Source organism: Ixodes scapularis, unplaced genomic scaffold (genome assembly GCF_016920785.2).
Source record: "Ixodes scapularis isolate PalLabHiFi unplaced genomic scaffold, ASM1692078v2 PGA_scaffold4__175_contigs__length_147842914, whole genome shotgun sequence".
In the NCBI taxonomy this organism is placed as follows: Eukaryota; Metazoa; Arthropoda; class Arachnida; order Ixodida; family Ixodidae; genus Ixodes; species Ixodes scapularis.
In genome coordinates this window covers 65,648,953-65,666,257 of record NW_024609879.1, presented here as the reverse complement: position 1 = coordinate 65,666,257, position 17,305 = coordinate 65,648,953, and the positions used below count along the sequence as shown (strand labels likewise).

General features: G+C 47.5%; 1 pseudogene; it reads left to right on the top strand.

Annotated features, from left to right (window-relative positions):
- The first annotated feature begins 8,394 nt into the window (after nt 1-8,394).
- LOC115325205 lies at nt 8,395-9,191 on the top strand (annotated as a pseudogene).
- The last annotated feature ends 8,114 nt before the right edge of the window (nt 9,192-17,305 follow it).

Below are 17,305 nucleotides of genomic sequence, written 5' to 3'. Positions count from 1 at the left end.
CATTTCAGAGCATTCCTTCTGAAGGATGATGATGATGTCAGGGATCACAAACAGCAGAAGTATAGTTTTTCACGACTTCCTAATGACGCTACTAAAACGATGCCCACAATGTGGTGCCTCCATCTGTGAAGTTTGCTTGTCGTTTGCAGGGAGTTTCGTGAAAGCGACCCTCACTCGCCCTAAGGAGCACACAGAGGAATGGTGCAGTCAACCCCTTCTTGAAGAGAAATTGTTCGGAAACATCCCATTCTCCTCAACCATCTTGTTCTCTGGCAGCAGTCTTACAAATGTGATCAGGCTGCTATCGCTGATGGGCGTGAAAGCGCTGTAAAAGACGCGGTTCTTTAAGTTGTGGTGATGCTACCTCCTACCGGCAGTTCAAGACATTTGTGTCTGCCATGTTTTAAAAGTTATTATTAAAGTCGTTAACTTTTTTTCTTAGGTTTTGGAATTAGAGCAGAGCCTCATGGTTCAGGCTTCACGGAACCAAAAGCTGTCTTTCCGGGGATGGCAGAGCAGATTCCCTGGTCACTCCGCCGACTTTGGGACATACACTAAAACACTGCACGGGCCCGGACCAGCCTGAAGGCCCGAACTCGGCCCGGCCCGCGGGCCGGGCTCGGGCACTGTAGCACTCATATTCTCGGGCCCGGGCCGGGCTCGGGCTTGAGCAAAATATTTATCGGGCCGTGCTGGCCCCGCCCGGCCCTGGCCGTGGCTAAACACTCGTGTGCCTCGAATTCTAAATTGTTGATAACAAAAACTGTGCTCATTAATCTTTTAGGTTCAATAAAAACTCTACGGCGCCGTTCAAAAAGAAAAAAAAAGATGTCTTGCTCTTGGAAAGCGTTCACGTGGATAAAATTACACGTATGGATTCCACCAGCATAGGGGAAAGTGAGGTCAAGAAAACGCGAGCACTCTAGTCGCAGGGCTGCGGGGGTAGATGCACCGAGCAACCCGCGTTTATGAGTAGTTCCACGTGCCGCCGCATTATGACAAAAAGGTGGGCTGCAGCCAGGATACCGGTAAAATCCTTTTAGATACCGCTGCATTTCTGCTCGAAGGGGTGTACCGTGAAGCGCCTCAAGTATCGTGCACGAGCGCACGGGGCACGAGAGCATCTGGTACCCCGCGTGTTCATGCAGGACGCACTTCTACGTTTGGTGCCATTGTGCCCCGCGCGACGGCACCAGGCGCAGGGTGGCGGTGCCATCGGCACCATGAACAAGTGGTATGCTACCGATATTTTGCTCGGCACACCTCCTCTTATAATCACCATAGCAAAGCACAGCATAAGTGTCTTTTCCTCTGTCTTTCAAACTAAACAAAAATTTCGCATTTGACCGGGGGGGCCTTACTCTACCACCAAAGATAAGCTAAGTACCTAGATAATTTTACGCTTATACCGCCTTTTGTAGATGCATTAACGTGATCCTAATTTTTTTTTTCGCAAAAACATGTAGAGAGGAAAGATCTCGGTGAAACGAATTGAATAACGAAAAGTCCAGTATCTCTTCAAGAAATGCATAAGTGAAATATTGCCCCCTTTTTGTTTTCTAAAAATCACGTATCATCGTCTATGTTGAAATATTTATCGTGAAGAAAAAAAAAAAGAAAACTCGGTCCAAGTATAACAGAGATTTAAATGAAAAATGCTCGCTTTATGCTTAGACGGGTTTTAGGTTAAAGCCGGCAAACTTTTTCAGGCTCATGTATATAACCTGTCAGGCTCGGACGGGCTCAGGCTTGTATTTAAGAAAGAATTGGTTTGGCTCGGACCGGGCTCAAGCTTCCTTCGAAAAATCCTGCCGGGCCCGGGCAGTGTCTCTTTCGGGCTGGGTCGGGACGGGCCTAGAAATTAAATAGTCTATGGGGTTTGGGCCGGGTCCGGGCCTAGTACCTCTACAGGGCCGGTTCGGGCCTAGGAATCCCGGCCCGTGCAGTGCTTTATCTTACACCCTTGGGGATGTCGGCCGCAACAGTTTTCCACATTGTGCTAGTAAAGGTACAAACCGCACCTCCATTCATTCATGTTCATTGTTTAGTATATCATAAAAGGGACCTCCACAATCTGAGGTATTGAGCATTTGTCATTGGTGGGTCAGGTTAACACAAATACTTAAGGTGGATAAGGACGCCCTTCAACTATGTTCAATCTCTCCCGTCACCATTGACGCGCGTCATTTACAACATGGGGCGCATGTTGCTTGGTTGGCGGGACGCTTCTTTGTGCATTATTTTACAGTTCTCTCTTTAGCGTTTGGAAACTGACACAAAAATATGATGCGAATGTGCCAGTATAGTTCTGACAAGAGTTGGTTTTCAGATAATGATGGCACGTAATCGTTCTTTTGGCAAAAATCACACATTGAAAAACTGAGTACTGATGAAGCATAAGAAGTTGTTGCACCACTTTTTAAAATAAAAGTGGATGTACAAAAAAATCGGACCTGCAACTGGGTTGAATAAAGATAGAACTGAAACGAAGTTTGCTTGGTTTGGATTGGCTTTTATGGCGCAAGGGCTGCTGAGGCCAAAGAGCGCAAAAGTAGGAAACTATTACATTCAGGGTAAGCAAGAAGAAAGAACTAAAGTGGTCAGGGTTAAAAATAGAGGAATGAGACATGAAGCCGGATTATGCCACAAACAATAATGGGCATGCGTTGTAAGCTTTAGAGTTCACAGTCGCTGTAGGATACCAATAGGATCTAAAAACTTAGAAACAAACCTGATTGTAAGTCAGGAATGGTTCATCGCCCAATAACAGCATTGGGTGTAAGGGAATGTGCTTTCTGTATAACTGCTGTGCAAAGTGAGATTGGCGTTCCAGTTTATAGAAAGGCACTGAATTACAAAATGGAGAACCCTTGGAGGTTTATCGCATTGTTCACACAAAGGGGCTTCCTCCCCAGGCAGCAGGTACCCATGAGTCAGATGTGTGTGGCCAATGCGCAAACGACACAGTATTACTTCATAAAACCGTTCTCGGTGCCGGGCGCTCGCCCATTCACCCAGGTTTGGCTTAACGCGCTGCAGCTTGCTGTAGATCTTTTTATTCCACTCAGCTTGCCATTGTGCTCGTATGCGAGACCTTATTGAAGGGCGATAGTCCATGGAAGGGATACCTTTCATATCTGCTTCTCTGCTGACGCATGTGCGGGCAGCACGGTTGGACGCCTCATTGCCTGGGATACCAACATGGCTGGGAATCCAACAAAAGACAATGGTGCAATGCTTTCTAGCTTCCACAATAATTTTCTTTTCAACTTGAACAAAAAGGAAGTTCATTGTAGGCAGCATTGAAGAGATGGCTCGCAAGGCACTAAGAAAATCAGTGAAAACCACTGCCAGGGGTATCCCGTGTCGAGCGGTGTTCCGTAGCCAACAGGAGGCGATACAGCTCCGCTGTCAGAATGGTAGCGCCACTATTTATCCGCCTTACAACTTCTACTGAAGAGCCAATGACAGAGCAGCCAACAATGGTCTCAGATTTCGTTCCATCAGTATAGAACTTTGTATAATCTTCCTACAATTGAGCAAGTTAATGAAATCCTTGCAGGAGTACCGCACTTAGAGTGTTTTCCTTGGTATGTTGTTCAGGAGACAGGTTGCAATGTATGTCGGGGTGCTCCCAAGGTGCTATGATGCCAGGGAATTCGACTACCTGGGATGCCACATCTAATCTGACAGACTCGGCCAAGGTCTTCAGTCGCATACTGATTGGAGGGATCACACTAGGTTTTGCGAGAAAGAGTCGTTCCGAGCGTGTTCCTTGAACAACTTCTCGAGTGGGGTGGTGGAGGACAGATCGGATGCGAAGGGAGTACATCATGCCCAATGCAAATCAATGCTTTTCGAGGCAACACTCATTAGCCTCTGCATATAAACTGGGCGCAGGGGATGTACGAAATGCACCTGTAACCAAACGAAGCCCCAGATGATGAATGGGATCCAACATCTTGAGCACAGACTGTCTGGCGGAGCCATAAGCAAAGCAGCCATAGTCTAGTCGGGAGAGTACCAAAGGGCGATAGATCCGCAAATGGCACGGTCGGTCTGAGCACGAAGACCTGTGCGAGAGAACTTTAAGAATATTGAGAGACTTCTGAGCTTGCAGTTTCAGGCTTTTTACATGATAATTAAAATTCAGTTCACTATCAAACGTGAGCCCCAAAAATGTGTGCTGAGGTTGGACACTAACATTACTTTTGTAGATTGTTAGGGATGGCTCATGAAGGATTCCACGTTTGCGTGTGAAGCAAACACATGCAGTCTTTTCAGGAGAGAACTTGAAACCATTACTGTCAGCCCACTCAGTAAGCTTGTTGATGCCTAGCTGAGCCCTGCGTTCACAGACTGAGAGGTTACAGGATGGAACGGAAATTTGTAAATCTTCGACACAAAGTAAATATTGAACCGACGGAGAGATTACAGAAGCAATGGAGTTTATTTTAACCAGAACCCAATGTGACACTTAGCACTCCTCCCTGCAGCACTTCATTTTCCTGCAGAAATTCACGGGAGAGTGTGTTTCCCGGCTGGACTCGAAAGGTACGCCTGTCTATATAGCTCTGAATTGCACGAAGCATGCGACCACGTAGTCCGAGGTGAAACAGGTCTTTCAGAATGCCATAGCGCCAAGCCGTGTCATATTCTTTCTCGAGATGAAAGAACACGGAGAGGCAGTTCTGCCCGTGTGCAAAAGGCCTCGCATGCAACAGTTTCAAGACGCACCAAGCGGTCGACAGTAGACATTGATGAACGACAGCCACACTGAAATTTATCAAACACCTTGCCATGCGCCAGATAGTATAATAGTCCACGATTGATCATTCGCTCCAGTGCCTTACAGAGACAGCTTGTAAGAGCAATATACCTATAACTGGAAACTCAAGACGCATCTTTACCAGCCTTCAAAAGTTGTAGGACATGTGCTACCTTCCAAGACGAAGGGATTAGCCCTCCTGCCATATGCGGTTATAAAGATAGAAAATGACTTCAAGTGTAGAAGGATGGAGATACTGTAGCATTGAATAATGTAAACCATCTGGTCCAGGAGATGAGGGCTTTGTGTTTTGAAGCACAGCGAGGTCATGCATGCCGAATGTAGCGTTATATCCCTCATGTTCACCTCCTGGGGTTTCTAAGGGATTGCTCTCAGCCTTCAGTTTGTGTTTAAGAAAAGTAGATGAATAATGATGTGAACTGGATACATATTCAAAATGTTCTCCAAAAATATCAGATTGTTCCTCGAGTGTGTCTGGGCATGTTCTATTCCTATAAAACGGGGAGAATTTAAGTGCATGATAGGAACCATTCATCTTGTGCACTCGATCCCAGACCTCATTAGGTGAGGTACTGCTGTTTATAGTAGAGACATAACCTTGCCAACTTCCCGTTTGGCTTTTCTTCGTACGTAGCCTGCACGTGCCATCATTTTGCGAAAAGATATGGCGTTATCTCTAGTGGGGTATCGTCTTGAAATACCCCAAGCCTGATTTTGTTTCTTGCGTGTCTTTTCACATTCCTAATTACACCAAGGTTTTGGCCTTCTATAGAGAAATTGAGATGTCTGCGGGATCAACTTTCCTGCTGTGATGATGTGCTCGGTTAAAAGCTGATTGAATCGATCAATTGTGAGACTATCCAGACGGGGATAGACTAAAAGAGACGCCTGCCCGAAAAGGCCCCAGTCAGCCTTGTCAAGCTTCCAGCAAGGAGGGCCTGTATAAAATAAAAGAGGGGCTACACTGCAGGTTAAAACTTTAGTAAAATGATCGCTTCCGCGTGGATTGGAATCCACACTCCAGGAAAAATCTAGAAGTAAACTAGCAGAACCAATCGAAATGTCAATGGAAGTTGATGACAAAGATGTTGGACTAAAATAATCTGTCTGGCCCGTGTTAAAAAGACACAAGACTTTGTGTGGATACATCTGACTCAACTATTTTTCCTCTGACATACCAGCGTGTGCTCCCCATAACGGGTTGTGCCAATTAAAATCTTCCATCAAAAGAAAATGCTAAGGAAGCTGCAGCTGCCAATGCCCTGCGGGAAGTGTGGCCTGCAACCGATTGATAGCGCTCCTTTAGGTCGTAGCGCTTTTGCAGGCTAAAGTTTCAGCGAGGCACCTACAGAGCTCGCCTGAACTGACCTGCCACAACGGTGGAGGGTACCTCGAGAGCAACATATCCACGGTACCATAATTCAGTTTGTTAACTCGAGATATGTGAGGAAGGGCGGCCAGGAAAGCCCACTTTTGTCCCGCCTCTATCAGAGCAGGGTGGCTCCCCAAAGCCAGAAGCAGCAGGAAGTTGCTACAAGGAAGTTTTTGCGAGTAGTCCTCACGCTGGGCAGCTGTAGTGACATTTAAGCAGCTTTGCTGCAAGGGACAGACAAGCCGACGAAGGACACGAAGTTCGGCCCTGCACTGGCTGTGGCACCGCTGGCGTACCAGCAGCCTGGCTTCCCCCGTAGACTCTCGATCATCACAAATATCCCCCAGGGCCGAAGCCAGCCCTACCCAGCCCCACACGAATGTCAGTTCTTCCGGGGAAGTAAACCATGGGGCATTCCCATTCTGTTCCTGGGAAAAGAAATTTTAGAGTTTATGATACAGATCGTTATTGTAAATGCCACTATACAGCGAATATTTGTGTCGTCACATTGAAGTGTGGTCTTAACGTATGAGACTGCTGTGTGTGCAAGGGAAACTACGGAGGCGCATTTCCGCTTGCCGCATGATATTCACATTGGTAATATTGTGTTCATGTTAGTCTTGGGGGGGGGGGGGGGGGGGCGTCTTAGTGTTTGTTTTAATGTTGTTGCACTTGAGTATTCACGCTTCAGAAAGGGAAGGTCTTGAGTGGACTGATCTGACTATCACATTTAACACAGGTGGCAGAACCTTGTATAAGTCATCAAGAACTTCAGTGTGGCCAGTTCATTTCATTGTCACAGAACTGCCTTTGAGTGCAGGGTTTATCCACTGCGTCTTGGGAGGACTATGGTTTGGTTCGAGCCATTAAGACATGAGTCTCTTTATGAGCAAGTTTGTCGAAGAGGTGAAGCCTCTGGACTCGCTAACTTGAGAGCACAACTCTGTCGTCCTGTCGTCCACGGTCCATGCCGTCTGTTGCTGTGTTGATGCACCAGCGCGCGCCGAGGTCCAAAATCTTGTGCAGTTCAGTGGGTACTTAGGGTGCCCCTGTTGTTTGGCAAGCAGAGACCATCTGAAGGGTAAGAACTTTTTTTACTCTTGGTAAAAAAGATTTAAAAAAAACAAGCAACATGTTACTTTTTTATAACCCAATGTTAGGCCACAAGGCCAATTCAAAAATAGCACCCAAGCACGTTCGTGGAGCCCCAACCCATGTCCAATAAAAGTAGTCTCAAATAAGCCGTTTTTCAATAGTTCGAAAAACGTCACCCTTTTGAGTATGTACATCTTTCAAAAATGAAACAAAACAAAAATGGAGAGTGTAACAAACAAAGGTGGCACTACTGTTTTAACACCGTAGCACAGTGCTTCAAACAAGAGTTGTAAATTCGGTGTAGTTCCCATAAAATCATGCTAAATATGTGCAGAAAATGTATTTTCTTGTTTTTCTTATTTTTTTGCAGTTATCAAACATTTCTTCGTTCACAGGAAGCTAATCTGAGAATGCCATACGTACCAACCGTCGAATAAGTGCTTTATAATGCCCTTCCCCATCGCCCTGAGAGCTCCTCCAGTAGGCCACGTAGTGTTGCACCTTGTTATAATCGCAAATACTCTCGGGTTTGAGGCTTCTGATAAGCGTCGCGGGGATGATCGCCTTGACGTTATCCTCCACGTAATGCACGTGCGCAAACCTCATTAGCTCTGCATTTAAGCTTCAAAGTCACTCCGAAAAGAAAGAGGTGCCGTACGCAGCAGTGTGAGGTCCGTGAGGTAGTTTCAGAATTTCTTTAATTAGCAACACTGCCTATTGGTTACATAGTGTGCCCTCAAGTTATGAAAGCCAAAAAAATATAATTCAAAAATTAAACAGAAAATAAAACCTGCATTGAACGCACTTACAGGATGTTACTTTAAATTATGCTGACAGAAATAATTAGTTAGTTCGATATTCACTTTTGAGCCACGAATACCCACAAATGGATGGATTATGTTGGCTACTCACACGAGAGTAAACGGTGGCTGAGGTACGTTTTGGATCCGCGTCGGGTGAGACTCGCGTCTTTGTGTCTGTGCAAGTAAGATTGCACACTGTCATAGTTTGGTTATGTCTGATCAACCACAGACAAGTTTAAAAAATATTACTTGGAACTTAATGAGCCTTTTCATCATTCCGTCCTCAACATGGCAATACAGAAAGTTTTTGGCCCATAGATCTAACAAGACTTTGCATGAAAACCCAGGTGATAGCACAAATCATTGTACTGAGAGTTCTGAAAAGTGAGTGGTGCAGCAACTTCAGAAACAAGCGAAGACATACCTTGTACAAGTTTGCCTGAAGGTAACACTCATTTTGTAGAGGCTAACGGCGACGTTGTCCATGACGAAGAGGCCGACGAGTTGGAAGAAAGCCTGCTTGTTTGCGTCCTTCATCACAACTTCGAGGATTGCCTGCTCGATGACATTTCTCAGAGCGACCCTATTCCAGATGCTGTGCAGACCGTCACCTACTCCTTCGAAAACTTACGGCATTGGATTCTTCCCATATCTAACATCAGAAAGGCAGAGGTTCTGGCAATGGTGATGACGTATGTGATGTCCGAAAATATTACATGGAGCAACCTAGACAACCTGCTCCAGATGATCCACAGAATATGCAGAATGGAGGTGCTTCCCCGAACAAAGTATCTGTTTCGAAAGCTGTCGGTCTCAAAGCTGCTGCGTGCGGCATACTATTACTGTAAGTTCTGCAAAGGCTTTCTACCGACGCCTGAAGACAGGCTTCCACGATAGTGTGTGCAACTTGTCAAGAGCACACCCCCATCTCGGTGCTCCGATGCAAGGTGTGCTTTTCATAATTCTCGATATGTCTCATCAAGTTCTTCAAGTAATCACCAAAACATTGGGTACGCTCTTCAACAACCTGGAGAAGCTGAACAGCAATCCCGAAGAGTCAATATCTGATATACCTGATGGAACTGTGTACACTAAGCTGAAAGCTAGTGGAACACTTGACAATTATATCTAACACAGATTGAAGTCCCATCTTTACGTCGGCAAAAGCCTTTGTTTGGCATTGCAGTTCGTTATGAACGAAGTGCCTGCTTTTGAACGTTTCTGAACCAGTGGTGTTGCTGGCATCTGGTTCGGAATGAAGGACCCGAAGAAACATCGACGGCCACGACGCATCTGCACTCGTGGACGCCGGACCAGACTACTGAGTCTTGAGTGGGAGGCTCTCTCGCCGCCTGCGAAAAGTTACGACGCCCTGGGGAGGACCACAAATTTGAACTGCCAGAGGACGCCTTATTACGCCTGTCGGAAGGTGCACTGCTCACGTCGGAATTCACAGCGGAACGTTCGTCGTTCCCCAAGACTGTTCCAGAGACGTCATTCTCGGCATGGACTTTCTGTGTGAATACAGCGCCGTCATCGACCTTGGTGAGAACAGATTGACGCTTCAGACGCCTGTTCCGCCCTCAAAAAAATCCTAAACAGAGGCAGCCGCCATCCGAGCAGCTGCCGACCAGGTGAAGCTGCCGCCGCGAACAATTGTTGTCGTACCCGTCGTGAACGATGCAGTTACATGTGGCGAAGTTGTTCTGGAAGGCAACCTGTAATTACTCCTGGCGAAAGGAATAGGCGTCGCAAGAGGAGTGGGTGAACTTCAGGAGTGGCGCACTCTGGTCCTCGTGACGAACTTCCGACAAAAAACGCAACACTTCACAAAAGGTGCCGCTGTAAGTCACGTCGTGAAACTTCGGAACTCCGCTGAAATCGCCGCGATTGCTGAAGAATCATCGCCACCTCAGCAAGACATTACGCCGCCAGCGAAGCTCGATATTGACCGCAAGCTTCCAGGTCTGAATGACGACAGTTGATTGACCTCCTCGCCGAATACAGCGACTGCTTCGCGACGTCGTCGGAGATGCGCTAAATTGCCATGGCGAAGCATGGCATCGTTACCGAGGACGACGCGCTCCCTGTGCACCGATCGCCGTACAGAATCTTCGTAAGAGAAAGGGAGGTCATTCAAAAGCATCGCAGAAAATGCTGAACGACGACATAATTCAGCCTTCAGGCAGTCTGTGGGCCTCTCAAGTCGTGCTTGTTAAGAAGCACAGAACGCTTAGATTCTGCATGGACTACCGACAGCTGTACGCGGTAACAAAGAAAGACGTCTATCCACTCCCCCGCATCGATGACGCACTAGACCGGCTGCGCCACTCTCGATACTTTTCATCGATGGGTCTGAAGGGCGGTTACTGGCAGATCGATGTCGACGAACGGGACCGAGCGAAGACAGCTTTTGTCACGCCGGATCGGCTGTACGAGTTCAAGGTGATGCCCTTCGGACTATGTACGGCGCCAGAAAATTTCGAGCGTGTCATGGACACCGGATTGGCAAGACTGAAGTGGCAGAGCTGTCTCGTCTACCTTGACGACGTCGAAGTGTACTCAAGTGACTTCGAGGAGCACTTGCGACGACTCCGAGCTGTTCTCCAAGCCATACAGACCGCTGGACTCACCCTTAAACCGTCCAAGTGCAAGTTCGCCTATGACGAACTGATGTTCCTAGGCCACGTAGTTACCCAGGCAGCACGCAGTATTGGGCCAACATTGGGTTTAATGTAGCAAAGAATGGCCCAACAATGGCCCGACTGTGCCCAGTGTTTTCCCGATGTTGGAATCACATTGGCCAATAATGAACTATAAAAGCAAATAGCTTTCCGATATTGGATATACGCCGGCATTAGCTGTCCCATATTGGATTGTCGGAACCATTGGCTTTCTGATATTGGCGATACGCGGGCATAAGCTGTCCAATAGTGGACTGTTAAAGCCAATAGCTTTCCAATATTGTATATACGCCGGCATAAGCTATTCAATATTGAACCGCTAGAGCCAATGGATATTCAATATTGAATATACGACGGCATAACTTGTACAATATTGGACTTTTAGATCCAATGGCTTTCCAATATTAGATATACGCTGGCCTAAGTTGGTTAATATTAAACTATAGAGTTTTTTAACCGAATTAATGGCGCTTCATGCCAACGAAGCCAAAGGCCTCCGACCTTTCAATCTGCATTAGCCGGCTATTGAGGGATGTACGAGAAACTCTCAACAAATACTTGTCTTTAATGGTGATATTATTTCAAGACGAAAATCCCGAGCTCGTCGCGCTTTACCTTTGGCAGTTGCTCCTGCTGATCGACAGTTCGCACAGCCGAGATGCATCATTAAAAATACCTCGTGTTTACAGCCTAATAACGGAATCGTTGTACATTACAAAAAGCTGGAAAGAAATAAATAAAAACAAAAACAAAGGGCAAGTTAACATAGATAATTAGAAACTGCGTGAATACGTTAAACAATATAGCTACTTTTTGACCAAAAATGAATCGACGAGAAGAGATTACTACGGCGCACGCCATTTCTAGCGCTCGAGACTTGAGAACCGGCACTCGTAATCGGTTGCCTGCTGGCTGCGTCCCAGCGGGCCGAATGCGGCCCTCGTGTTTGAGACCCCTGACCCAGGCTGTGGACCCGCGACCTTTTTTGCACTGCAGAGGGAGAAAGGTGGAAGAGAGTCATTCATGGCGGCGGCTCGGGGAGAGAATTTCATTTAGCCAGCTTCATGGGGCGTACGTCGCCGGCGCTTTCTAACCGCGATCACAACAGCGTCCTTAGCTGCTCGTAGGACTACTACAGTTTTTCCGGCTGCTCTTCCTTCGCATTGCCTTACCTCGGCGTTGACGTCATCTTACTCCTCCGTTTTTCAGGTTTAATTATCTCTGTTTCTTTTAGTGTATTTTGTAAGTATATGCATTTCGTAGGCTTGCATGTACTACTTTGTCCGTGTCTGTGCCATGTTTATTTCTTTATGCGGGCTGTATTTTTTATAATTAATGTTTCTGTGCATATTTGTCGTTGTCGACGTAGGCGTCAACGAATATAAAGCCACTGCTTACGCCACTATTGAAATGAATTCTGCTCTAGTTGCGACAGTTTACCGGACTATAAAGTCCACTATCGTATTAGAATGAAGTCTCGGACGGCTGCTTCGACTGTCAGTGTACATGCCATTAGTGTACGCAGAGCAACAACACAGCAATCGCGACGCGAGAGCCGACAGCGCCTCGATCTGGCCGCCCGCGCTTGCTCTGGAGAAATCTGAGCACAGGACTCTCGAAATCCGTTACATTACTGAAGATGCAAGAAGCTACTTTGTCGTCGCGAATCCTTTGCCCTTCGAACGGTTCCGAAGCCAGCCGTTACGCCAGGCGTACCCTACGCAGCATCTTTCAATAACCGTTCGCGCAGCACCGCGAGCTTCCGTCTGCGAGCGTCGACAATTCATCGTGTGTGGAAAGTTGCACGGTGCGCTGTTTGTGGTATATTTTATCTGTACCTCTTTCATAAAACAAATTGAAGTTTAAAACGCGAACGTAAGAGTATACACGTAATTTTAAATTTATTGCTAATATATTTATTTATTTATTTATTTATTTATTTATTTGCAAACATCGTGCGCAAACAATGGTCGCACTTAGTTCTTCATTTAAAATTATAATGTGGGTTATACGGCGTAAAACATAGTATCCTCAAAATTGCATTGTTTTGGGTCACTGTTGGGCTGGACAGCTCCTTTTGGAAGTTCAAAAGCTGGCCTCCATAGAGCTGTCCTGTTCACTCGGCATGGACAGCAGAGTAGTAGACTCTAGGCGTGTTTTAGGCCAACCGTGTCTCCAGTTAGGGTCACATGAATATAGACTCGAAGCTGGTGATAAGCCAGGCTACGGCACCTACCCAAGGCCACATATAGCATTCACTGCACAGTTAACGTTGAATACAAGTGACAAATTCTCTCGTTGTGTGTGTTCATTGCTGGCCTGCCCCTGAAGATAAACCTTACGTGTGGGCACTCCCGTTTTGACCTTGAAGTAGTTGCTGCCTTCCTACCTTCTCTCTTTTTCTCTCTCTCTAAGCTGGAAGCATGGTAGAAGTTGCGCATTCGCCGGACCAATTGGCCGTAGACTTTTTATCGCTGACTCTGCGCTCTGTCCGAGGGTAATGGCAGAAGCGTGATCATGTCGTTCTACGGATGACGCATTAGCCGTTGAAAATCCCGGAAGGCCTTCGAAGACCGAACCTAGTTTCGCGTGTGATGCGGCCTGTGGGACTGCTGTGGATTTACCTTCCATGGTAAATGGTATCTCGTTTGAAAAGTACTACCCGTATCGATTTCTTCAAAGAGGCCCAAGACATTCTTGTGAATCGTTTAGTGTTCGTTTCGGCAAATGGAGCGTGTGCTATATCGTGTTTGAACTTCACGGATCCCTTCCTTCTAGTTTTTGTGTTTGAGTGGTTGTTCTACACTGCCTGTGTCAACATATACCTCGGATTACATCTTTCGAGCCTGGTATATTCAACGTAAGTGCGCTGCAGCCTACTTGGCGACAATTGACCGTTCTTCTACGGGTACTCTTCCGGATAACCTCTAGAATTAGGCAGTGCCTATTGCCTGGCAGCCGGAAGAATAATTTCCCTGAAAATTTACACGACAGTCGCCTGCCCTTATCTGTCTGAAATATTGTCACAACTGCAGGTAGAATCCTGACTTTCTTTTTTTTCCCTGCGTTACGCGAAAACACGTTTTGTGGTCACCTTTTCATGAATGGCTACACGTTTCGTCGACATTCACGTTTCATCGACATTCGTTACGCGAATGGCACGCTGTTGGGGCATTTAGTCGCGCTTGTATTCCTGAGGCGTAGCGTTTCCTCGACATTCGTTACGCGAATAAACCGATCTCACCAGCTAGTTTGAGTACGCCACTGCTGCCGATGTGCATCGTGGGAGCTGCAGTCTTTCTGCACGCGCGACAACCCTACTGGAGGTTTGCGCGAGCAGACCACGAGGCAGCATGAGCTGTCGCGTGAACTGGCGTCTGCCTCCTACAAACTACAGTTATGGCGGCGTCACGCATGCGAGGAACGCTTGGTGGGATCGGTCTATTGCACTCTGTAGGGGCATTTCGATGCGCGTGTATTCCTTAAGCGCGTGCTTACCGAACCAGCCCAACCTTTCATGCCCCTTCATGGTGAGCCTGCAAGGGTTCATTGCAAAAAGAAACAAAAAAAAAACACACTAATTTGAGTTTTTTTTGTTATGAATCATCACGTGTTGATGAAAGGATCTGTCGATAAAACGTTGTTCGATGAACTGATTGCACCGCCAATGAGGGGCGACTACCGGTAGAATTTTGGGGGAAAAAATCTTCCAGCTGCCAGGAGATTGAACACTACCCAAGAATTACCCAGGTTGTTGTCTGCTTTGCAATCTTCTCAGTTGTATAACAACTGAGTAGTACCTCTTCACGTATTACAAATTGCTTAGTTTGTACTTGTCTACAGAATAGGCTGTGTGTAACAAACTTTTAGAATATTTTAAAACAATCCCTTGTGTCTGTGTACCTTTTTTTGCAAACAATTAATGGGACACTTGGAAACACCAGGGCGAGTGCAACGATGGCCAGAAATCAGCACCAATAAAGGCCAACATTACATCGGGTAGCGCTTCCAGTATTGTCCAATATTACGGCGGTCTTTGCCAATGTGGGACCACCATTGGCTGGAGCCATGGTTTAGCAATGGCCCAACATTGGCTGGGACGATGGCTGAACAGTGGCCCAACATTGGCACCAATGACTGGGCTAGCGTTGGATAGGGTAGCGCTTCCAATATTCTCCAATATTAGGGCCGGTCTTTGTCGACGTTAGGACAATGTCGGACCAACATTGGTGTGATGCCTGGGTAGTAACGACGGCGTCCGCCCAGACCCCAGGAAGACTCGCGCCGTTGCGCATTTCCAGAGCCTTCAGACAAGAAGGCCAAGCGAAGATTTTTTGAACTTTGTGCCTACCATCAACGCGTCGTTCGGGATTTCGCAGAATTTCCGCACCGCTCAAAAAACTAACGAAGGACGCCGAGAAGTTCGAATGGGCTGAGGAGCAGCAGCACGCATTCGACGAACTGAAGCAACGACTCCAGACTCCTCCTGTTCTTGGACACTTCGATCAAGATGCGGAAACCGAGATTCATACGGACGCAAGCAACGGAGGTCTTGGCGCGGTACTGGCTCAAGTGCAAGGAGGCACCGAGCGGCTCATCGCCTACACAAGTCGTCAAATGTCCAAAGCGGAGAGACATTACTACACGGCTGAAGAGGAATGTCTTACGGCCGTCTGGGCAATCACGGAGTTTCGCCCTTATTTATAAGGGAGCCCTTTTCGCGTTGTCACGGACCACCTCTCACTCTGCTGGCTTGCGAAGCTAAAGAACCCGTCAGGACGTCTAGCTCGATGGAGCCTCCGACTGCAGGAGTTCAACATGACTGTGGTCTACAAGTCAGGCCGCAGGCACAGTAACGCCGATTGCCTGTTTAGAACCCCTGTCGAGACAATTTCCGGTAGCAGTGACGACGATGATGACGAGTGCTTCCTAGGTACGGTGAACACCGACGACATGGTGCGACGTCCAAGAGACGATCATGAGTTGCGCGCGCTTATCTAACACCTCGAAGGATGAAGGGGTACAATCCCCCGTGTCTTCTTGAGAGTCCTGCCAAGCTTCGTCCTCCGACAAGGTGTACTTTGCAAGGAGAACTTTTGAGACAACAGCTCGTCATGGCTGCTAGTAGTCCCTGTTGACCCTAGAGAGGAGATCTTCCAAGATTGCCACAACGACCCAACGGCTGGGCATCATAACTAGAGCAGGACGCTCGCCAGGATTCGGGAAAAATACTGCTGGCCAAGGCTACCGAAGGCCGTTCACCTCTACACTGATCACGACACGATTGTCAGCGACGCCAGAAATCACCGACGAAGCCGTCAGGGCTTCTGCACCCGATTGCTCCTCCATCCACGCCGTTCCAGCAGATCGGAACGGATTTCCTTGTCCTTTTCCCGCCGTCAACATCCGGAAACCGCTAGATAATCGTCGCCACAGATTATCTCATGCGATAAGCTGAAACGAAAGCCTTTCCATCAGGAACTGCTGTCGAAGTCGCCAAGTGTTTTCATCGAGTCTATTGTCCTCCGGCACGGCAACCCCCAAGTCCTCATTACAGACCGTGAATCATAGTTCATGACTCAGCTGTCACAAGAAATAATTCGACTCAGTAGCACCAGCCACAGTCGAACGACTGCGTACCATCCGCAGACAAATGGACTTACGGAACGACTAAACAAAACTATCGCCGACATGATCTTCATGTATGCCGACGTAGAGCACAAGACGTGGAACGAGGTGTTACCCTACGGCACGTTTGCTTAAAACACGGCAGTGCAAGGTACCACAGGAGTAACCCCGTTTCAGTCGGTGCATGGCAGAAGAGTAACGACCATGCTGGATGCGATGCTACCCTACGAACCAGCTAACGAGGGGATTGCCGATGCCCAGGTGGTTGCTCAACGAGCTGCATAAGTTCGCCAACTCGCGTGACTCCAATCCAAGATCAGCCAACGTGTAGACGCCACACGGTACAACCTTCACTGGATCGACGTTCGCTTCAATCCCGGAGACCGTGTGTGAGCGTGAACACCGATTGGCCGCCGTGGTCTCAGCGAGAAACTCCTGAAGCGCTACTTCGGACTTTACGAAATGCTTCGTCGACTTGGGAATCTGAACTACGAGATGATGCCCGATGGAACAAGAACATCATCCTGCCGCCCACCACCACCTAAAGTTTTCTACGTCGTGCGCCTGAAGCCGTACTACGCTCGATAGGACTGTGGACCTTATGTGTTCCGAAGGACTCTTCAGTTCGCCGTTATTTTTATTTACTATGTATTGTTTTGTGTTGCATCGGGGTGATAAAGAGCGTGGCCGTGGCCTGACTGTTATCGTGTTTGCCTCCCACGCGAAAGAGTCAGGGTTCGATTCCTGGGAGTGACGTGCCTTTTACTCATTCTTGCAATTTCGCTTTTTTTTTTTTTTGGTAAATTCGACAATCCTGTTGGCTTTTTGAGGTCCGAATGTTCTCCGTGCCGAACCTTCTACGCCGATTGTTCCGGAATCCCACGCGCGTAGATACGGGGCTTCGCGTGTCGAGGCGGAGTCGGTCTCGCCCCAG